This window comes from Artemia franciscana, chromosome 20 (assembly GCF_032884065.1).
Source record: "Artemia franciscana chromosome 20, ASM3288406v1, whole genome shotgun sequence".
In the NCBI taxonomy this organism is placed as follows: Eukaryota; Metazoa; Arthropoda; class Branchiopoda; order Anostraca; family Artemiidae; genus Artemia; species Artemia franciscana.
The window spans coordinates 34,773,670-34,795,060 of record NC_088882.1 but is presented as its reverse complement, the minus strand read 5'-3'; the positions used below and the strand labels follow the sequence as shown (position 1 = coordinate 34,795,060).

General features: G+C 36.7%; 1 protein-coding gene across 1 annotated transcript in view; it reads left to right on the top strand.

Moving 5' to 3' along the window:
• The window catches only part of LOC136040179 (extracellular serine/threonine protein CG31145-like), a 205,437-nt gene that overhangs the window by 77,761 nt on the left and 106,285 nt on the right, over positions 1-21,391 (top strand). The window lies entirely within an intron of this gene.

Genomic DNA, 21,391 nt, shown 5'->3' with positions numbered 1-21,391 from the left:
ATTAATTTTATATTATTCTGATTATTGACTTATCGAGTATTTGTCTCTTGAGGGTTTCTGTGACAAAAATAGGTCTACGGAAAGGGATTGTCAAGTACTGAACTTCCTATATATCATTGATGCAAAGCTGCATATAGGTGGGGAGCAGGGGGTTTGATCCTCAGCACATCATAGTTTTGCCAACTTGTAAAAAAATGTGTTTAACAAATTTTTGACGCGTTTTGCAATTGTTTTAACCCTCCCTCCCCCCCCATAAAAATACCCCCTCACCCGAACAAAAATACTTGCTATGGCCTTGCATCGCTGTCTTTCAGAAAGGTCGTGTTTGACATTTTTAGACTTCTGAAATAATTTTCAAAAATTGTTTGCTTAACTGGTATCAAAGGGGTTGGGGGATCAGCAGGGCGTTGTATTTTCAGTCATACTTTGATCTTCCTCATCTACAAAACTGTAGTAGAGTGCTGATGATTTTGGCAATTAGTTCATGTGAAAATATCTGAACTGAACTTTAGCTGTTATAACTATACTATAAAAAAAGTTTATATTTTTATTAAGGGATTGATTTATTAAGGGATTATTCCCTTAATAAATCAATCCCTTTTATGTGGAAGAAATAAATGCCATAAGGTTCTGCTCAATAAAGCCTTTAGCTGACCTGGAAGTGTAAAATTAAAGAGTCAAGTGGCGAAGGAACCTGTCATATCCTGATTTCCATATATAAGCCAAAATTTGTGCTCTATTGACTGGCTTAAAGCAATATTCTCATGTATAGTCGATTCTAGTAAACTTTAATGATAATGAAGTTTCTGATTATGTGATAAATTTTCTGTTTAAACTGTATAATTTGTCCAAAACTTGTAAGATTTACTAATCTGAATGTCTTTAAGAGGCTAATGTCAGTAGCAAATTAACCGTTTCTAAGTTTTTGACCTAGCACTTTAGGCACAGAGAAATAGGTTTGAACATGTAAAAAATGATGTGACTCGAAAGCTTTTTGTTCTTTTTACTGGCTTAAAACAATTGTTCCATATATTGTCGTATCTAGTAAAATGTTATACTAATGTTGGTCATGCGTCTATCCTAAAACTATTAGACTTAGGTCTAATATAGACCTAATAGTTTATAGTTTATATACCTAATAAACTAATAATTAAAAGTTTATTAGTTCGGGCCTATTAGACTTGGTACGCTTCAGTCCTCCGTTTTGCATACAAGTTTAGTGGAGATTGACCATCATAGTTCAACCCAAAAATCTTAGTCATCCCAATCGCTACTCCAATGGGTTTTTCCAGTAGGCGAAGCTCGTTTGAATTACCCTTACTTCATGTATATCAAACAGTTCGTGGTAACGAACTGTAGTAAGGAGCGACCCGGCTCAATAGTAACCAAAACTCTAAAAAATTGAATTTTGATATCAATAACTACATCAAAAGAATCGCATTTTAATGCTGATTTTAAATATATAAGTTTCATCAAGTTTAGTCTTACCCATCAAAAGTTACGAGCCTGAGAAAATTTGCATCTATTTAGGAAAATAGGGGGAAACACCCCCTAATAGTCGTAGGATCTTAGCAAAAATGACACCATAAGATTCAGCGTATCAGAGAACCCTACTGTAGAAGTTTCAAGCTCCTATCTACAAAAATGTGGAATTTTGTATTTTTTGCCAGAAGACAAATCACGGGTGCGTGTTTATTTGTTTGTTTTTTTTGTTTTTTTTTCTTTTCCCCAGGGGTCATCGTATCGACCAAGTGGTCCTAGAATGTCGCAAGAGGGCTCATTCTAACGGAAATGAAAAGTTCTAGTGCCCTTTTTAAGTGACCAAAAAATTGGAGGGCATCTAGGCCCCCTCCCGCGCTCATTTTTTCCCAAAGTCAACGGATCAAAATTTTGAGATAGCCATTTTGTTCAGCATAGTCGAAAACCATAATAACTATGTCTTTGGGGACGACTTACTCCCCCACAATCCCTGGGGGAGGGGCTGCAAATTACAAACTTTGACCAGTGTTTACATATAGTAATGGTTATTGGGAAGTGTACAGACGTTTTCAGAGGGATTTTATTTTGTTTGGGGGTGGGGCTGAGGAGAGGGGGCTATGTTGGAGGATCTTTTCTTGGAGGAATCTGTCATGGGGGAACAGAAATTCAATGAAAAGGGCGCAGGATTCTCTAGCATTACTATAAGAAAACAATGAAAAATAAACATGAAAACGTCTTTTCAAATGAAAGGAAGAAGCAGCATTGAAACTTAAAACGAACAGAGATTATTACGCATATGAGGGGTTCTAAAAATACTTTAGCATAAAGAGCGAGGTATTTAGGAGGAGATAAATACCTCGCTCTTTATGCTAAAGTATTTTTAGTAATTTCAACTATTTATTCTACGGCCTTTCTGATTCAGGGGTCATTCTTAAAGAATTGGGACAAAATTTACGATTTAGTGTAAAGAACGAGGTATTAACGAGGGTACAAACCCCCTCATATACATAATAATAATTAAAGAATATAAAAGTTTGTTACGTAAGTTAATTCTAAAGTTACGTATATTTTTTGCTAATAAAAAAAATCGTTAAAATTAAAATTAATAGTTGCTTTTTTCTGTAACCGAAAAATTGCATGGCAACTAGGCCTCTTTCCCCATCCCATATTTCTCAAAATCGTATGATCAAAACTAAGAGAAAGCCATTTAGCCAAAAAAGGAATTAATATGCAAATTTCATTTGAATAGTTTACGTGTGGAGAGTCAAAATCAAACATGCATTAATTCAAAAACGTTCAGAAATGACATAAAAAAAACTAGTTTTTTTAACTGAAAGTAAGGAGTGACATTAAAACTTAAAACGAACAGAAATTACTCCGTATATGAAATAGATTGTTCCCTCCGCAATCCCTCGCTCTTTACACTAAAGTTTGACTCTTTGCCACAATTCTGCTTTTTAAAACAATTAAAAGCTTTAGTGTAAAGAGAGAGGGATTGCGGAGGGAACAATCTATTTCATATACGGAGTAATTTCTGTTTCCCCAAAATTTTGAGAAACCCATCTTGTAGAAAATAGTTCAAAGGTCAGATAACGAAATTTTCTGTGTCATCAAAACCCGCCTGGTCCGGTGGCTCGGAATCGGGTGAACAAATTTCTTAGGGGATTTATTATTGCGTACTGGACTTTATGAAACTGTATTACCCCGTAGAATATGTGATTAGGACGTCTAAGGATTCAATTTCTAGCTCAAGACTGGATATGCTTAATATACACCAAAATGACCAAAAATATAGACCTATAAGCCAAAAATATAGTATAAATCTATAGACCAATAATGTACTAAAGGCAAGGCCGTATCCATGGGGGAGGGGTTTTGACCTCCCCCCCGAAATGTTATTCCGACTAATAAAACATAACAAAATTAATATAAAAAATTTTTTTATGCGTTTTTAAAGTTTTTTTTTCAAACCCTCCCCCGAAATATCCTCTCCTAACCCCCTTCCTCCCGAACACAAATTATGGATACGGCCCTTACTAAAGGCGAAACTTTTCATAAAATTGGGGAGGATGACACTTTTCTAAAACAAATGTGTTATACCTCCCTCCATTTTACGAAAAACTATAAAGCCTTATATCCCCTCTCCCCTTCAATCGGAACAATTTTTTGAGAGTCAGCTGTGCTCAGCTTTGAAAGTTATCAAAAGAAACAAAAGGGGTCTAAAAACTCATAATTTTTGAAAATTATTGTCATAATTGTTGAGAATTATGTTACTAATACTCCTTTTTTAGACCTCCCCCCTCTCACTAAGTTTAAGTTTCACTCTAGAATAGAAGCGTTCGACAATGTATCATAAGATTTGTCAGGTGTAAATTATCAATAAGTCTGGAGGTAGAATAGTCTGTTCCAGTTTAACAAAATAATATAGCCGTTAAGGTCAGTTTTAAGACATCGAGGTCAGTTTTAATCAGTCATGTATCTTTTTTACTGACGACGAGGGGATGCCAACTTTTAACAACAGCTAAGAGCTCATATGGCACTTGTGACGAGGCCTTCTAAATATCAAAATTCATTAAGATCCGATCACCCACTCGTAAGTTATAAATACCTAATTTTTTCTAATGTTTCCTCTCCCTTTAGCCCCCAAGATGGTCGAATCTGGGAACACGACTTTATGAAGTCAATTTGTGCAGCTCCCTGACACGCCTACCAATTTTCATCGTCCTAGCACGTCCAGAATCACCAAACTCGCCAAATCACTGAACCTCTCCCCCCAACTCCCCCAAAGAGAGTGAATCCGGTACGGTTACTTCAATCACGTATCAAGGACATTTGCTTATTCTATCCACCAAGCTTCATCCTGATTCCTCCACTCCAAATGTTTCCCAAGATTTCCCCCTCCAACTCCCCCCAATGTCGAAAGATCTGGTCGGGATTTGAAATAAGAGCTCTGAGACATGAATTCCTTCTAAATATCAAATTTCATTAAGATCTGATCGCCTATTCGTAACATAAAAATACCCCAACTCTGACGTTTTTCAAGAATTCCGGTTTCCCCCTCCAACTCCCCCCAATGTCACAGGATCTTGTCAGAATTTAAAATTAAAGCACAAGATCCTTCTAAATATAAAATTCCATTAAGATCTGGTCACCCTTTCGTAAGTTACAAACACCTCATTTTTCCAAATTACCCCCCCCCCCAACTCCACCAAAGAGAGCAGATCCGGTCCGGTTATGTTAGTCAGGTATACTAGACAGGTTTTTATTCTTCCCATCCAGTTTCATCCTGACCTCTCCGCTTTCAGTATTTTCTAAGATTTCCGCCCCCTCCCCCCAACTGCCCCCCCAAATGACGCTGGATCCGGTTGAGATTTAAAATAAGAGATCTGAGTAACGAGATCCTTCTAAATATGAAGTTTCATGAAGGTACGATCACTCCTTCGTAAGTTAAAAATACGTCATTTTTTTCTAATTTTTCAGAATTAACCCCCCCCCCCCCCCAATAGAGCGGATCCGTTCCAATTATCACGTATCTAAGACTTCTGCTTATTTTTCCCACCAAGTTTCATTCCGATCCCTCCAATCTAAGCGTTTTCCATGATTTTAGGTTCCCCCACCCCAAACTCCCTCCAATGTAACCAGATCCGGTCGAGATTTAATATAAGATTTTTGAGACACGATATCCTTCTAAATATCAAATTTCATTGAGATCCGATCACCCGTTTGTAAGTTAAAAATACCTCATTTTTTCTAATTTTTCAGAATTATCCACCACCCCCCAACTACCCCAAAGAGAGCGGATCCGTTCCGGTTATGTCAATCATGTATCTAGGACTTGTGCGTATTTTTTCCGCCAGGTTTCATCCCGATCCCTCCAATCTAAGTGTTTTCCAAGATTTTAGGTTTCCCCCTCCCAACTCCCCCCAATGTCACCAGATCCGGTCGGTATTTAAAATAACAGCTCTTGAGACACAATACCCTTCCAAAGATCATATTTCATTAAGATCTGATCAACCGTTCGTAAGTTAAAAATATTTCATTTTTTCTATTTTTCCGAATTAACGGGGCCCCCACTCCCCCCAGATGGTCAAATCAGAAAAACGACTGTTTCTAATTTAATCTGGTCCGGTCCCTGATACGCCTGCCAAATTTCATCGTCCTAGCTTGCCTGGAAGTGCTAAAAGTAGCAAAACCGGGACCGACAGACTGACAGACCGACAGAATTTGCGATTGCTGTATGTCACTTGGTTAATACCAAGTGCCATAAAAATCACATGCACCAGATGACACATGCCAAGCGTGGCGAAAGTGGGCCAAGCGTGGTTGAAATTTATTGTCATGAACTCCGTGCATGTGGTGTTCTGAGATGTACACCAGTACGTGGAAAGTGGCCATCCCCTCTAATAGTGAGTTTCCCGTAATAGCCTGGTGAAAAGAGGTTGCCAAAGCTATTTAAAATTTCAACTCCTTTATGGCACCGAATGAGTTTAAAGAAAATGGCAAAAAGCCTCACCTTTGCTGGGTTTTTATGGCACTTGGTATTTACCAAATGGCATATAGCGATCGCAAATTCTGCCGGTCTGTCTGTCTGTCTGTCTGTCCCGGTTTTGCTAGTTTAGGACTTCCAGATAAGCTGGGACGATGAACTTTGGAAGGCGTATCAGGGACCAGACCAGATTAAATTAGAAATAGCCGTTTCCCTAATTTGACCATCTGGGGAGGGGGAGAAGGGGGACGGTTAATTCGAAAAAATCAGAAAAATTGAAGTATTTTTAACTTAGGAACGCGTGATCAGATCTTTAGGAAATTTGAAATTTAGAATGATATCGTATCTCAGAGCTCTTGTTTAAATCCCGGCCACATCCGGTGACATTGGGGGGACTTGGAGGGGGAAACCTAAAATCTTGGAAAACGATTAGAGCGGATGGATCGAGATGAAACTTGGCGGGAAAAATAACCACAAGTCCTAGATACGTGACTGACAGAACCAGAACGGATCTACTCTCTTTGGGGGAGTAGGGGCAGGGTTACTTCTGGAAAAATTAGAAAAAATGAGGTATTTTACACTTACTAAGTGATCGGATCTTAATGAAATTTCATATTTAGAAGGACCTCGTAACTCAGATCTCTTATTTTAAATCCTGACCGGATCCAGTGTCTTTGATGGGAGTTGGGGGGGGGCAACCGGAAATCTTGGAAAACGCTTAAAGTGGAGAGATTAGAATGAAACTTGGTGAGAAGAATAAGCAGAAGTCCAAGATACGTGATTGACATAACCGGACCGGATTCGCTCTCTTTGGGGGAGCTGGGGGGGAAGTAATTCGGAAAAATTAAAAAAAGAGGTATTTGTAAATAACGAACGGTTGATCAGATCTTAATAAAATTTGATATTTAGAAGAATTGTATGCTTTAAAGATCTTATTTTGAATCCCGAACAGATCCGGTGACACTAGGGAGATTTGGAGTGGGAAACCGGAAATCTTGGTAAACGGGAAAATTGAGGTGTCTATATCTCACGAATGGGTGTTTGGATCTTAATGAAACTTGATATATAGAAAGATGTTATTTTCAGATGCTCAATTTTAAACTCGAATCGGATCTGGGACATAGGGGGTTGGAGGGGGGAAACAGAAATCTTGGAAACTGGAAATCTTGGAATACGCTTAGAGTGGAGAAATCGGAATGAAACGTGATGGGAAGAATAAGCACAAATACTAGCTACGTGATTTACATATTTGGAACAAATCTGCGCTCTTTGGGGGAGTTGGGCGATTTTCCAGTGCTTTGGCGAGTTCGGTGCTTCTTGACGAGCTAGGACGATCAAAATTGGTAGGCGTGTCAAGGACATACACGAATCGACTTGATAACAGTCGTTTCTCCGATTCGACCATCTGGGGGGGTGGAGGGAGAGGAAAAATTGAAAAAAACTAGGTATTTTTAACTTACGAATGGGTGATCGGATCTTAATGAAATCTGATATTTAGAAGGACCTCGTGTCTCAGAGCTTTTATTTTACATTCCGACCATATCCAATGATATTAGGGGAGTTGGAGGGGGAAATGGGAAATCTTGGAAAATATTTAGGGGGAAGAGATTGGGATGAAAATTGGCGAGAAGAATAAGCACTAATCCAGGATATTCGATTGACACAATCGGATTGAATCTGCTCTCTTTGGGGGAGTTGGGGGGTGTTAATCCGTAAAAATTAGAAAAATTCAGGTATTTTAACTTAAGAACGGGTGACCAGATCTTAATGATATTTGATATTTAGAAGGAACTCGTGTGTCAGAGCTCTTGTTTTAAATCCCAACCAGATCTGGTGGAATTGGGGGAAACCGGAAATCTTGGAAAACGCTTAGAGTGGAGAGATCGGGATGCAACTTGTTGAGTAGAATAAGCAAATGTTGTAGATGTGTGATTGACATAACCGGACTGGATCCGGTCTCTCTGGGGGAGTTAGGGACGTTTTAGGACGAGGAAAATTGGTAGGCTTGTCACAGACCTGCACAAATTGACTTGATAAAGTAGTTTTCCTCGATTCGACCATGTTGGTGGGGAGGGGGCTGAAGGGAGAAGAAAAATTAGAAAAAATGAGGTTTTTTTAACTCATCGGATCTTAATGAATTTTGATATTTAGGACATCGTGTCTCAGAGCTCTTATTTTAAATCCCGACTGGCATCAAGCCTCCTATTTTCCTTTTAAATCAATCTATTGATTCCTAAGACTTTGCTAGAGCTCGTGCCATATGAGCTCTTGGCTCTTCCGACTTGGTCACAAGTGCCATATGAGTTCTTAGTTCTTCTTATTGGACTTTTGTGCCAAAAGTCCTAACGAAAATTCTAGATAAATCGTTGTTTGTTTAAAAATATGTTTTTAACTCAGTAATTCGAACAGTCAACTGTTTCATTTTACATTAAAAAAAATTACTTAATAGAAAAACAGTGCTTTAATCTATTTCTCAAAACAAATTTTATGTCAATATATGAAATTGTTTGACAAACCGTTCTGCATATTGATACCGGCAGGATAGACTATCGACTATCAAATTAAATTATATTGTGTTTTTTTTAAATATTTAGCATAAACACTCATTTTCAGCAAAACAAAAAAATATGTGGAAATTAATATAAGAAATGCTTTTTTCTTCGAGAATTAAGACCCTGAACGATTTTATTCTGAAATTTTTTACTTGTCTAGATCGTTTTTTTCTCACCACAAAATGCCAATTTTCAGAAAAATTATAATTCTGATTTTGAGAAAAATTTACCGATAAATTAATAAATATATTTCAATACAATTATTGTTCCTTTAATAAGATGAAGTCAGATAGGAAATTTAATCTGTGGAACTTCTTTAACTTTCTCTCCATTGACTTAGTATGTGGTTGATTTTCGAGTGACGAAATTGTCAGGTTGGAACAATTTCACTTGCAAGGACTGTCATCTTAAATAATTCAGTTTAATGCCTTTTACCATCTGTCGAAATAGCAATCAAGTTTAATACCGCCAAAACGCAATAACTGCTGAGTCATTTAAGCTACAGCTGGTAGTTCATATGCAAAGTAATAATACACTGCTCGCATAGAGGATAGGGATGAGGAAGTTTCTGCGTAAATTGAATTATATTAATTGAAAAACTGGCCTGTTGCCAATCTAGTGGCCGAGTCCCTTCCCTTAGAAAAATTGTTCCAAGAATCTCCATAGGAGTCCGAGCCTGTGCTTTGTCTGGTGTCAGGGGTGCAAATGGAGGGGAATAGGGGCCCTTCTAGATTTAAAAATTTGTTTCGTATGTCTATTCTTAATTAAATGTGAGCATTATGCAATTTTTTTTCGAGTATCATGACACTACATTTTTGTCCCATGGAAAAAAGTGGGGAAAAGTTGATCGAGATCGATGATTTTAATTTTTCTGAACGGGGTTTGAGGCTATAGATATCTACAAATTTTCTATGCGTTTTTGAGTTTTTTTTGTAACCCTTTCCTCCTGAATAATATTTTTTGTGAAACCTCCTCCGAAAAAAATTCCTATAAATTGGTTTCGTAATGAACTTTTTATGAATCGAAATAGGCCTAATAATTACCATTGTCGAATCAGTTTCTAATAGCGATTTAATCTGATATTAGTGGGGACAGGGGACAAGGACCGGATGGTCCCTTCCAATGAGTTCATATGTGTCCGAGCTTCTCCTGATTTTGCTGTTCCTTTACTTTTGGAAGACAGAAGAAGTCATTTTTACAGCCAGATCTTACAGTATTTTCAGTGAAGCGCGCAATCTATTAAAACAGGCAAGCTTCTAGGTGCAACAGTCAACTGTTTACCTCCTGCATTTACCTTGATGCAGGGGTACAGTTCAAGCATTTTTATTGAGAGTGGGCAACATCCAGACAGCCAAGGGGCAAGGGCTAAATAATAATAATTCTCTCCAAATTATTAGGGGGGCACTAGTAGCCTGCCGTGTAAAAGGAGTTTGAAATAATGATTTAACTATGGATCTAAAAATAATATTTATGGTTTGAATCTATATCCAACTATATACTAACTAAATATGGTGGCTTAATCAGGGTAAGTTTTTTGGGATTCCTCTCTTTCGATTCAGAGAGGGGGAGGGGAGTACCCGGTTGAAACCCGCTGAAGTTTTCATCTAACTCCTAAAAAAGTAATAAAAATTAATAAAAGCAAATTTAGGTGTGTTTTGTAAAGTTTGTGTTGTACCCTCCCTCGCCCTAACTTGAATGAGCTAAAACCATTTAACTGGCACTTATTGAGGATACCATTTAAGACTTTGTTTCTCGCTGGTTATATTTAATTTTGAACCTACGAAGTCAAAATCCCCGTCCGATGGCTATAAACCCAAAGGATTTGATTCGTGAACCCAATTGATATAGCGACTGATTTTTTTAAAGGGAGGAAGCCCCCCCCCCCCCACAGACGCCAATGATAATCATGTTACAAGTCTAAAATATTAGATCTTGTGGGAGTGTCTCTTAGTCATTTTACTCATTATTTTCATATTATTTTGTGAAGCAGATTAAGATTTTGAAGATTATGCACACCCTTTATCAATGAACTAGGAATTGATAAATTAGTATTGATGCATTCATATCTTTTGTAGATCCTTATCAATATTGTTGTGAAAGGTCATAATGCATACTATATTTTCATCTCTGAACGCAACCACAAGGGACTACGTACTACAAGACAACAGTGTGATTCTCATTTCCTGAGGGGATAGGAGCTTGCATCTACGCCAGAATTAATTTCCAGGGCGAATGATAATAGAAAACTTTAATGATTCGAATAGGAAGTACCGAGAAATTTTTTCTAATTTAGGTTTTAGGGGGAGTGGGTCCTGGAGAGTCGGTCTCTGCGTACCTCCTTTGCTTGATTGATTATGAATCTGATTAGAGTTTGTTACACAGAAAGTTGGTTTTAAGGTAAAACTTAGTTAAGTAAAGTAAAAAGTAGTAAGTTAGTAAAACTTACCCAAGCTTCCTTGGGGACCTCTGGTTTTTCTAACAATATTTGAAAAGATTAGAGTTTAAACCGGGGAGATTCATGATTTGAGGAGTGAGAAAACAAATTAAAAGAAGGTTAATTATAAGGAAATCAAAGACCTTGTGAAGAAAATTTTGATTTTAGGGGGAATGAATGGGCCTTAATATCTCTTCTATGTACGTTACTGTCCTGGTAAATTTGGTGTTCATGCCAACGTAGTAGTTCCAGTTGTAAAAGATCTTCTGTCTAGTCTCTTTCCCTCCCTATTCTAGTCCCGGCTTTTCAGCAACTATTTTTACGCATTTGCTCCCTGCTTAGTCAAAATTCTCTGCTCTATACTTCAAGGACATGTAAAGCAAGCTAGTACGCAAGTGTTTTATAGTAATCAAGCAACTCAGTAATTAACAGACCTTGGTGGTTAGCTTTTTGGTTGATTGAATTAAAAACAGAGATTTAATTGGTGATTCCCGAAGAAACTTGTATGTCAGACCATCGTAGTATCAAGTTCATTTGTTGGTGGTTATGTATTATGCCAAACACAGTCGAGAAGTGAAGTTAGGCTAATTATAATGAAATATACCAAAAACATGATGGAATATATTACTTTAGTTAATATAATATTATAATTCGGGTTATATATTTGAAAATAGCCGGGGGGGAGTAAAGTAACCTAACGTTACCCCTACCCGTAATGTGCAAATATTTAGCCCAAATTATACAAGCCCAATGCATTCTGTCACTTATCATTTGTCTTTGTGGCTGTTTTCTCAGATCTTAAATTCAGCAAACTTCTCGAATGTGTTAGGTATAATAGGCCGACGTAAGTACTCATTTGTTTATAATAAGTATGTTATGCCAAGACTAATTTTGGGCGCGGTTACCAAAATGATGTGTTGCCATTAGACCACGTATCTGCGAATTTGCAAAAAAATGCTTAAGCATATTGCTTGAAAAATTAAAATCTATTTCGGGAAAAATGGTGTTTTTATCTCAGTGCATCATATATAGTAATTTCTCTTGCCGTTATCTTCAAAATTTTGCGTATAGGATCACTTACGCCTCATTTTCGGAAGTATTTCACGTGGGGCGCGAAGAACCAATGTGCGGTTGAATCTTTCCACACGTGATTGAACATGTGATGCTTCAGTGTGAACACTGGGTCGCAGAGAGTGGACAACTCCTCGTCCCCTGATGTTTCATCTAATGAGATCAGGGGCATAGCTCCAGCATTTAATTGGGGGGGGGGGGGGGGAAGAGGGGTCTACAGCCGGTTTCTTGTTAAGTATCCCTACCAGACTCAAGAACTGAAGCTAGGTTAATCATAATTAAATATACCAAAATATGATGACAAATTAAAACTTTAGTAACGAAATTATGGAAACTACGATAGAAAATTATGGAAAACAGGCTTCCCAAAACGTATTATATCAAATACCTAACATACCAAAATACCTACTCTATATATACCCTATAATAATTCACTTACGCCTCATTTGATATATATGAGATATATAAAATTTTGATATATAAAATCACTTACGCCTCATTTGCGGAAATATTCTACGTGTGGAGCGAAGAAAGAATGTGAGGTTGAATCTTTCCAAGCGTGATCGAACATGTGATGCTTCAATGTGAACACTAGGTCGCAGAGAATGGGCAACCCCTCGCCCCCTGATGCTTCATCTAGTGAGATCAGGGGTGTAGCTCTAGCATTTTTATTGGGGGGGGCAAGAGGGGTCCACAGGCGGTTTCTTGTTAAGTATCCCTACCAGACTCAAGAACTGAAATTAGGTTAATCATAATGAAATATACCAAAATATGATGACAAATTAATACTTTAGTAACAAAATTATGGAAACTACAATAGAAAATTATAGAAAGCAGGCCTCCCAGAACGTATTATATTAAATATATAACCTAACTAAAATACCAACTCTATATTAAATATTTAATTAAAATAAACCCACATAGTAGTTTATCTCACTGAGCCTAAGCTAATTATCTCTGAATGCAAATAGAGATACCGGTTTTAAACAGATCAAACTTCTTGAGTTGGGCCGGGATATTTAACAAGTACGCACAGCCGGAGAGCCAAGAGGCGTGGGCTTTAGCCTATAATAATTTTTTCCTCCAAAATATTGGGGAGGGTAACTGCCCCCCCCCAAGCAACGCCACTGAGTGAGATCTACACTACAATATTCCTTGGTCCTCCTAATTAGGGTCAGAGTTGAAGGCTTGAGGAAATCAGTCACGTGGAAGCAGGTTTGCGTGCCGGATCTTTCTAATGGGAGGGGAGTGCAACAATTTGGATAATCTTAGGAGCTCTGGGAGCCAGGGCCCTCCCCTTCAGTATGTACCTGTTTTGGAGGTTAGCAATCATTTCCTGAAGTATTATTCCCCACTCTTCTGAACAGTTGGTCAAAATTTGGGTCCATTGTGTCCTGTCTACTCACTTTATGCCGCACAACTAGCATATGTAGTGCGAGCAAGTAGGTGAGCGTAGTTTGTCGCACACTTTGTACTCAGGGCCTGAGTCCTAAACAATGCCTCCCCCAAGAAAAATAATGTTGTCTTTTTTACTTATGCCATAAGCTCCTGTATTGTTCTTGTAATTTTGTAGATTTTTTACTTAATTAAGCACCAAGGTCTTATTTAGACAGAGGGTGGGGGGCACCCGGTTGAAACCCGCTGAATTCTTTGTTTAAATCGTAAAAAAGTAATAAAAATCCATATAAGCAAATTTTGATGCGTTTTGTAAAGTTTGTTTTGCCTCCCTCACCCTGCCACTTAAATGAGTTAAAACTCATGTAAGTGGCACTTGTTGAGGACACTATTTAAGACTCCATTTTTTTTTATGTTTTTTGCTGGTTTTATTTGATTTTGAACCTACGAAGTCAAAACCCCCGTCCGAAGATTATAAACCCAAAGGATTTGATTCGTGAATCCAATTGAAATTGCGACTGAATTTTTAAATGACGTCGCTGACCTTAATAATTCGATTTAATGATTGATTAACCAAGTGATTTAATATTTAGGCTTCATGTTTTTCATTAGAAAGTGGGGTTTATTTTGTTAAGACATTATCCATCCAGCATTTTATACATATTAGTTTAGGATGGGGGTGGAGCAATTTGTCCAACTCTGCCAAATTCAACAGAACTATTAGAAAATGTGGAACGATCGTATGGTATCTGGGATTTGGTTTCCCAGACCAAAACGAAAAATATAAAGAATAGGGCATTAGACTTTATAGTCCCTATCGGCGGTGCTGATCTCCGTTTCTTGGCCCTTCAGCCAGGAGGTGCAATGGGAGGTTGGGGGCCAACCATCCTGTGCTTGTGTACATTCCTGTTTACCTTCCCCAGATTTCTCCAGGTACCCATTTAGAGCTGGGTCAACTCTGGCTGAGCTTACAGAGTCGCGCCACTGACCCCCCTTTCAAACTAAATAATTGGGTACACTAGGACTCGAACCCTCGCCCTCTCGGGCAAAGGATCCCAGACCAAGGGCGCGCTAAATGGGAGGGGACAATTACCGTCCCCTCTACATTTGAAAAAATATCTTTTTCGTTTATTTTCATTGAATACCTTTTTTGTATATTCACTTTTAAAAAATCCTTGGTCCCCTCCCGTTTTTGTGAACTGGTTTGGTTCCTCTCTTCTGGACTCCCAGCTTGTATGCCCTTTGTACATTCTGTCGCTTCAATAAGATCTACCGCACCAACTTCTATAATAATTGAAGTTTACATGTTCATTAAATAGGTGGAGCTAAATATAAAAAAAATGGTGGAAAAGAAGGGAGAGGAGTTCCCCTGTTCCTGCAAAGGCTCTCATCGTAGCAATTTCTAAATTCAGCCAAAATATAAGAGTATCATCATACCATATTCCCACGGAATTTTAAGGTTTTTGTGAATTTCTCGTCCAAAAACGAGGATTTTCAGTAAAGATTTGAGTTTCTTTAATATGTTTTTGGAAATATTTCACCAACTGTATATCCGAGCCAAATTTCAGTTCTAAGTGTAAACTGGTATTTATGTTTAAATTGATACTCAGCAGTGTTGTTTTTCACTTTCTAATTTCTTAGTCGTCTGAATATTATGTTAATTTATTTTTCGGAGTTCCCTAATTATTATATAGAAAATTTCTTAGACCACACTGCTTTTGCATTTACAAAAACAAAAGATAAAAAAGAACAGCAAAATTTTAAATATAAGGAAATCCAATGCTTCGACTCCACGTCCGGGAGCTTTTTTATAGGCAAAAAAATTCAAGGAAAGGTAAATCTTTTCTTTTAATAAAATCATCTAAAGAAAACGACAACAAACTCACAAGAGAAAAAGAAAGAACAAATAACAAAAACAAGGAAATAAATACAACTAGCATTTTAAACACTTACAAAACTGTATATATATATATATATATATATATATATATATATATATATATATATATATAGTGGTCTTTATTACTTTCTAATTTCCTAGTTGGAGTTTTGTTTGATTATTATGTAAATCCATTTTTTGTGTTCCTTACTTCTTATGTGTACCTTTTATCCTTTATTTACCTCACTCCTCTGTGCATTTTTAATGCTTATATTTGAGGATAAAGTAAATCACTATTATTATATGGGCAACATAGACGTAATATTTAAAATAGCACATCTATAATGGGGAAGTGTGCAATCTCTTAGGTTTCCTTTTTTTACTTTTTTTTTTACCAATTTCTTTTATTTAACGTACTCCTCTGTGCATTTTTATGCTTATATTTGAGGATAATGTAAATCATTATTATTATGTGGGCAACAATAGACGTATTATTTAAAATAGCACATCTATAATGGGGAAGTGTGCAATCCCTTGGGTTTCCTTTTTTTACTTTTTTTACCAATTCCCTTTATTTACCATACTCCTCTGTGCATTTTAATGCTTTTTTTAGAGGACAAAGTAAATTATTATTATATAGGGAACATAGACGTATTACTTAAAATAACACATCTTTAATGGGGAAGTGTGCAGACCCTTGGGAAAAAAATTCCTCTGTATGTTTTCCTATCTTATTCCACTTTTTCCGGAATATATGGGTGATAAAGGATACAATAACAACCTGGGGATGCTACACGCCTCACTTTAATCATAGTACGAGGATGACAATCTGTTCGAACTGAAGTGGCTTCACTAGCAATAATATTGCCAGATGATAGCCTGAGGTGAGTGTTCTCTATTAGCTGTTCCTACACTCTACTCATGTCATTGCCAATGTTTTATTTTATTTAGAAAGAAATATATGGTAAATGTTTTCTTCGGGATTTTCCTAAGAACAGTTTTAGGTGCTTGTTTGAATGACTACATGTGAAAACAAGAATATGTGAAATTTGTTTTTATATTTGGTACATGTTTTCTTGAGGATTTTTCTAAGAACACTTGTAGGTACTTGTTTGAGTGACAAAAAATGAAAACGAAAGATGCAAAATTTAAATGCGGTTTTAGTTTTACCTATATTTACGAATTATTTCAATGTTTTAATCTATCTTTTTGAGAAATGTTTTGGGTAAATATTTTGGGCAAAATTTGTTTTCCATTTTGGTAAATGTTTTTTGAGGATTTTTCTAAGAGTGCTTTTAGGTACTTATTTGAGTTGACTAAATATGAAAACAAAAAGATAGAAAAGACAAATGCGGTTATAGTTTTACCAGTTTTTCAGTCTTTTTTGTTTAGAAATGTTTTTGTAAATTTTTTTGGTAAATTTTGTTCATCATTTTTAGTAAATTGTTTCTCGTGGATTTTTCCAGGAACAGTTTTAGGTGCTTGTTTGAGTGTTCGAACCTGTTTGAGTGTCGAGTGTTTGGTAATATTTTGAAAACAATAAGCTGTAAAATAAAAATGTGGTTCGATTACTCTGCCTAGGGCTTATTGTCAAAGGAAGATAAAGTTTGTTAGGTCATATTCCGCAGAAGTTAGGTTGCCCGAACATTTTTCTTACAATCCAGAAGGGGCCAAAAGAAAAGCGTTGAACGTATCGGTAAGAGGCCGTAAAAAGATTTTATAGAAATAGGAATGCAATAGGAAGAAGTAGAGAGTATAGCTCAGGTCATGGGGTGTAGGGAAAGGGATGTTCAGCTCTTGAAAGCGTTTGTTCATCTTTCTTGGGCGGATGGGGCTAGTTTTGCAAAAAAATGTGATTGCACATTTTCTTATCGACATTTTTGGCAAAATTACCGAGGAGTTGCCGACTTCTCGTCACTTAGTATATATCTCGGAACGCCAAGTGCGCCGCGAAGTTTTTTTCCTCTTTTGCATAGATCTGTCACCCTCGGCACAGTTCCGCCATCCTTGGCACTCTTGGAACGTGCCACTTGGCGTACATTCTTTCTGATAGTTGGCAACCCCTCATAAATTATGGTAGGGCAGTGCTGGAAGGGACTTCCCATTCCCCCTTTTGCGTTTATTCCTATATGTGTTATCTGTAGCGATAGCCTAATAGCGGTTTACCTTTTACAGTAAATATTTAAGGGGCCGGCGGCCCCTTCTATGCGCTGTAATTTTTAGTTATTTTGGTGCCTGATTATGTCCTCAGCTATCATTCTAAAACATATTGTGTACATATTTAGCTTTTACGACGTTGCTAAACATCATATCCTTAATTCTTAAGATTATTCCTACTCTTTTAAATTACATCTGTTTTCATTCAATCTACCTCAAGTCTAATTATCCTTATATATATTACATCCTTGTTGTAATAATATCCTTATTATTATCCTTATTATAATTATGTATCAGCAAAATTGTTTTCTTGGATAAAACTCGATTCAATTGGATTATCGACTCAGCCCTACAATTTTAATATTTCGACTCAAATGTATTTTAATGCTGAAAATTCACTTTAGAACTCGAATAACAATTACTGCAACCTCGAATAGTTATTTCATTTGAAACTGCAGCGCTCTTCAAGGCTGTTTCCAGAGATAGGTTTAGGGGGGTTTGAAACCCCAATTGAAATTCTTGTCTGATTTGTAAAATGTAACAAAAATGCGTATAAACAAATTTGTGATGCCGTTTTTAATGCTTTTTCTGTACCCCCCTCTCCGATTGAAAATCCTGGATAGTACCCTGGCTCTAATTGAGTATTCTGAGAATAAGTTCACTTAGCTATATATAGGTCGAGTCCATTTACCAAGGGATTTCTATAATTATCTGATTCCAGGGATTTTTTGATTGACAAAGTACGTAAGATGTACCTAATTGTATTTTGTAATGTGCTCGTTTTCGTGTATCATAAACTTTTCCCCTCCAAGACTCTATCCCTTCCTGCCTCTAGCCGTTCTAAATTTTGACTGTGATCACCTGCTGTGCATGTAGTTTATTAAGGTAATCTATGTCTCGGGCAAGCTAACGTTCGTGCTGGGACATACACAAGTGAGGAGGGTTTGGGGGCCCGTGCCCCCAAATTCTGAAATTTTCGAATACTTTCTATTTAAATTATTATTCGCCTATATTGTATCTTCTCCCAAACAAAAATGTCTGTGCATGCCTGTGTTCACGAGAGTTAACAAATATGCCTGAACATGAGGGGGTTATGTAGCCACAGTGAAATTTGATTTAATTGACTTTCTCGTATACAAAAATTTCTTCATACCAATGCAAGTTAAGTTTGGTTTACACAACTTTAACATAGTTAAAATCTTAACAGAGTTGAATTGATAGCTCTAGGCCAAAAATCACGAGAATTACGTTAACAAAATACGAAAAGATGGGGGACTTGAAAAATGTCGAGATTCTGGAAAAAGCTAGAACCACACCCCTCCCCTCCTTAAAAATCTAGATCTGAACGAACCTAAACTAAAATCCACCATGCTTAAAACATACATTTAAACATACATTAACATTAAACATATACATTACATTACATACACATTACATTACATACACATTACATTATATACATTACATTAAACATACATTAAAACATACAGAGCTATTCAGTTATTCAAATCACCTGTTTGGCTGTTTTAACTTATGATAGGATTAAACAGCTTTGTATTTCTCATATAATTTTCCTATTTTTTATATATTTATTAATTTTTTTCTCTTATAAATAAGTTTTATTTTATTTCCGTAGGACTACGTGCCAAAGTAAATTAAATTTGCTTGCCATTGCGATAACATAGATGAACTATATAGCTAATGAAATTAAATTGCTTGCTTTAATCCTGCTAGTAATGGTGGCGATATCTTAGGGAAGCTAAATTTGAAAGACGAAAAAATAAGAAATAACCAATAAAATTATAATAAATAATTCAAATAATGGTAATAATAAAAATAATACTGTTAAATAATAATAAAAAAAATTAATGAAAAAAAGACACGAAAAGACAAAAGGATACAAAAGGTGAAAATACAAAAAAATGTCATGATTTTTGGCTTTCCACCTGTCTCAGATTTATTTCTGTCCCAGTTTACCTTTGATTTTTTAATTATACTATTCTTTTTTTTATAAATAAGGGTACTTGTGAATTACATCCCGAACACAATTGAGAATTAAAGTTAGGTTAATCCTAATGAAATATTACAAAATGTGGTAACATATAAGACTTCAGAAACAAAATTGTGGAAACTACAACAAAGAATTATAAAAACCAGGCCGCACAGAACGTATTATGCCAAATGCCTAACCTAGCCCCTAACCATCTCTATATATCAAAAATTTAATTCAAATATACCTGCATCGTAGTTTTTCTTACTCAGAATAAGCTAACTATAACCGATTGCAGACAGACAAACCGTTTTTCCTCAGATCAAACAGAGCAAACTTCTTGAGTGTGTTCGGGATAATACACGAGTACCTAAATAAGTATATTTTATTTGTCGTACGTGCCTGGTACGACGCCCTCAGCCTGGTACGGGACCCAAAACACATTGAAGAGCAAGGCAAAATAAGATCCATTTAAGGCGGTGAACACTTTGAATTTCCCTAAAAATTGACTTTGTTTTGTATGTCTTGTTTATAAAAAAAAAAGTATCGATCAAAAATATTAAAAAAAATTTTTTTTGATATGTAAAAATTTTATGTGTCAGACAATCCCTCCAAGGAGAATATGCTTGACTGACATAACTGTAACGTATTTCAAGGAAGTTGATTGATTGTACTTTGTTCACTAACCTGATGAAGAACAACCGATGTACTAACAGTTGTCTCTCTATCAATCCATATGGCGGTTATAGCTGCTCTACTTATAACTATACTCTCATTTCTTATCATTCGGTTTTTATGGCACTTGGTATTCACCAAGTGACATAGCTATCGTAATTTCTGTCGGTCTGTCTGTCGGTCCCGCTTTAACTAGTTTGGGCACTTCCAGATAAGCTAGGACGATGAAACTTGTCAGGCGTATCAGGGACCAGACGAGATTAAGTTAGAAATAGTCTCTTCCAAGATTCGACAATCTGGGGGGAGCAAGCGAACAAGAAAGTTGATAATAATTTTATTTGCCGATAAAACAAATGATTGTTCTTCTGAAGTATGGATTGTGGTCTAAAGGTATGATTCTCGCTAATTCTGCGAGAGGTCAGGTTCGAATCCTGGACTGCCCGAATTTTTACATGAAGAAGATCTGAAACTAGATACGTGATCAACATAGCGATCGCTGAATGTTGGCAGGTGTATCAGGGACTCGACCAGATTAGATTAGAAATAGTCGCTTCCCCGCTTCTATGGAAGAATATTCTGCGTTAGGGCTACCGTACATGCCTGGTTGAGAGTCATACACTTGGATAAATTAATTTACGTTCTGTTAAAAGTTAAACTTAAATTCATTTGACTGGTTCGTGCGAGGGTGCTAACTTATAGAAATCACGTACACCATGTGGCACGTACCATGCGTGGCGGAACTTTTTCGCACATGTGGCGTACTGAGACCTACGCGGTGGAAAGTGGGTGACCCCCTCAAGTTCATGTTACCCTAATGTTGATGAAAATATCGCCTAAAAAGCCTTCACTTGCAGTGTTTGAGGTAATTTCTACAGGGATATATTTGATTTATGTACATGTAGCATAGTTTTAGGAATTCGATTGATCTAGCTTTGTTCACTAACCTGATGAAGAACCGCCCCCCTACTCATACCTGTCCCTCCCAAATCCCTTGTTGCGCTTACTGTTGCTCTTTTTATGTTGATATCCCTATTCTCAGTAATTTTCTCAGTTTTGGCCTTTTGCCGGTCCTTGCCAAAATATTGGCCCTCCCTCCGGATCAAATTCTGCGTATGTCATACCCTACACGTCTATCTGTATGTGCCATCCACTGAGAAAAAGTAAACTTCTAAAAGTAATACTTAGTTTTATATTACTATTTTACGCTGTCAATTAAAATATGCTTAATAAATAAACTAAAAAAACAAAAATAAGTGGATTACTCCAAATAATT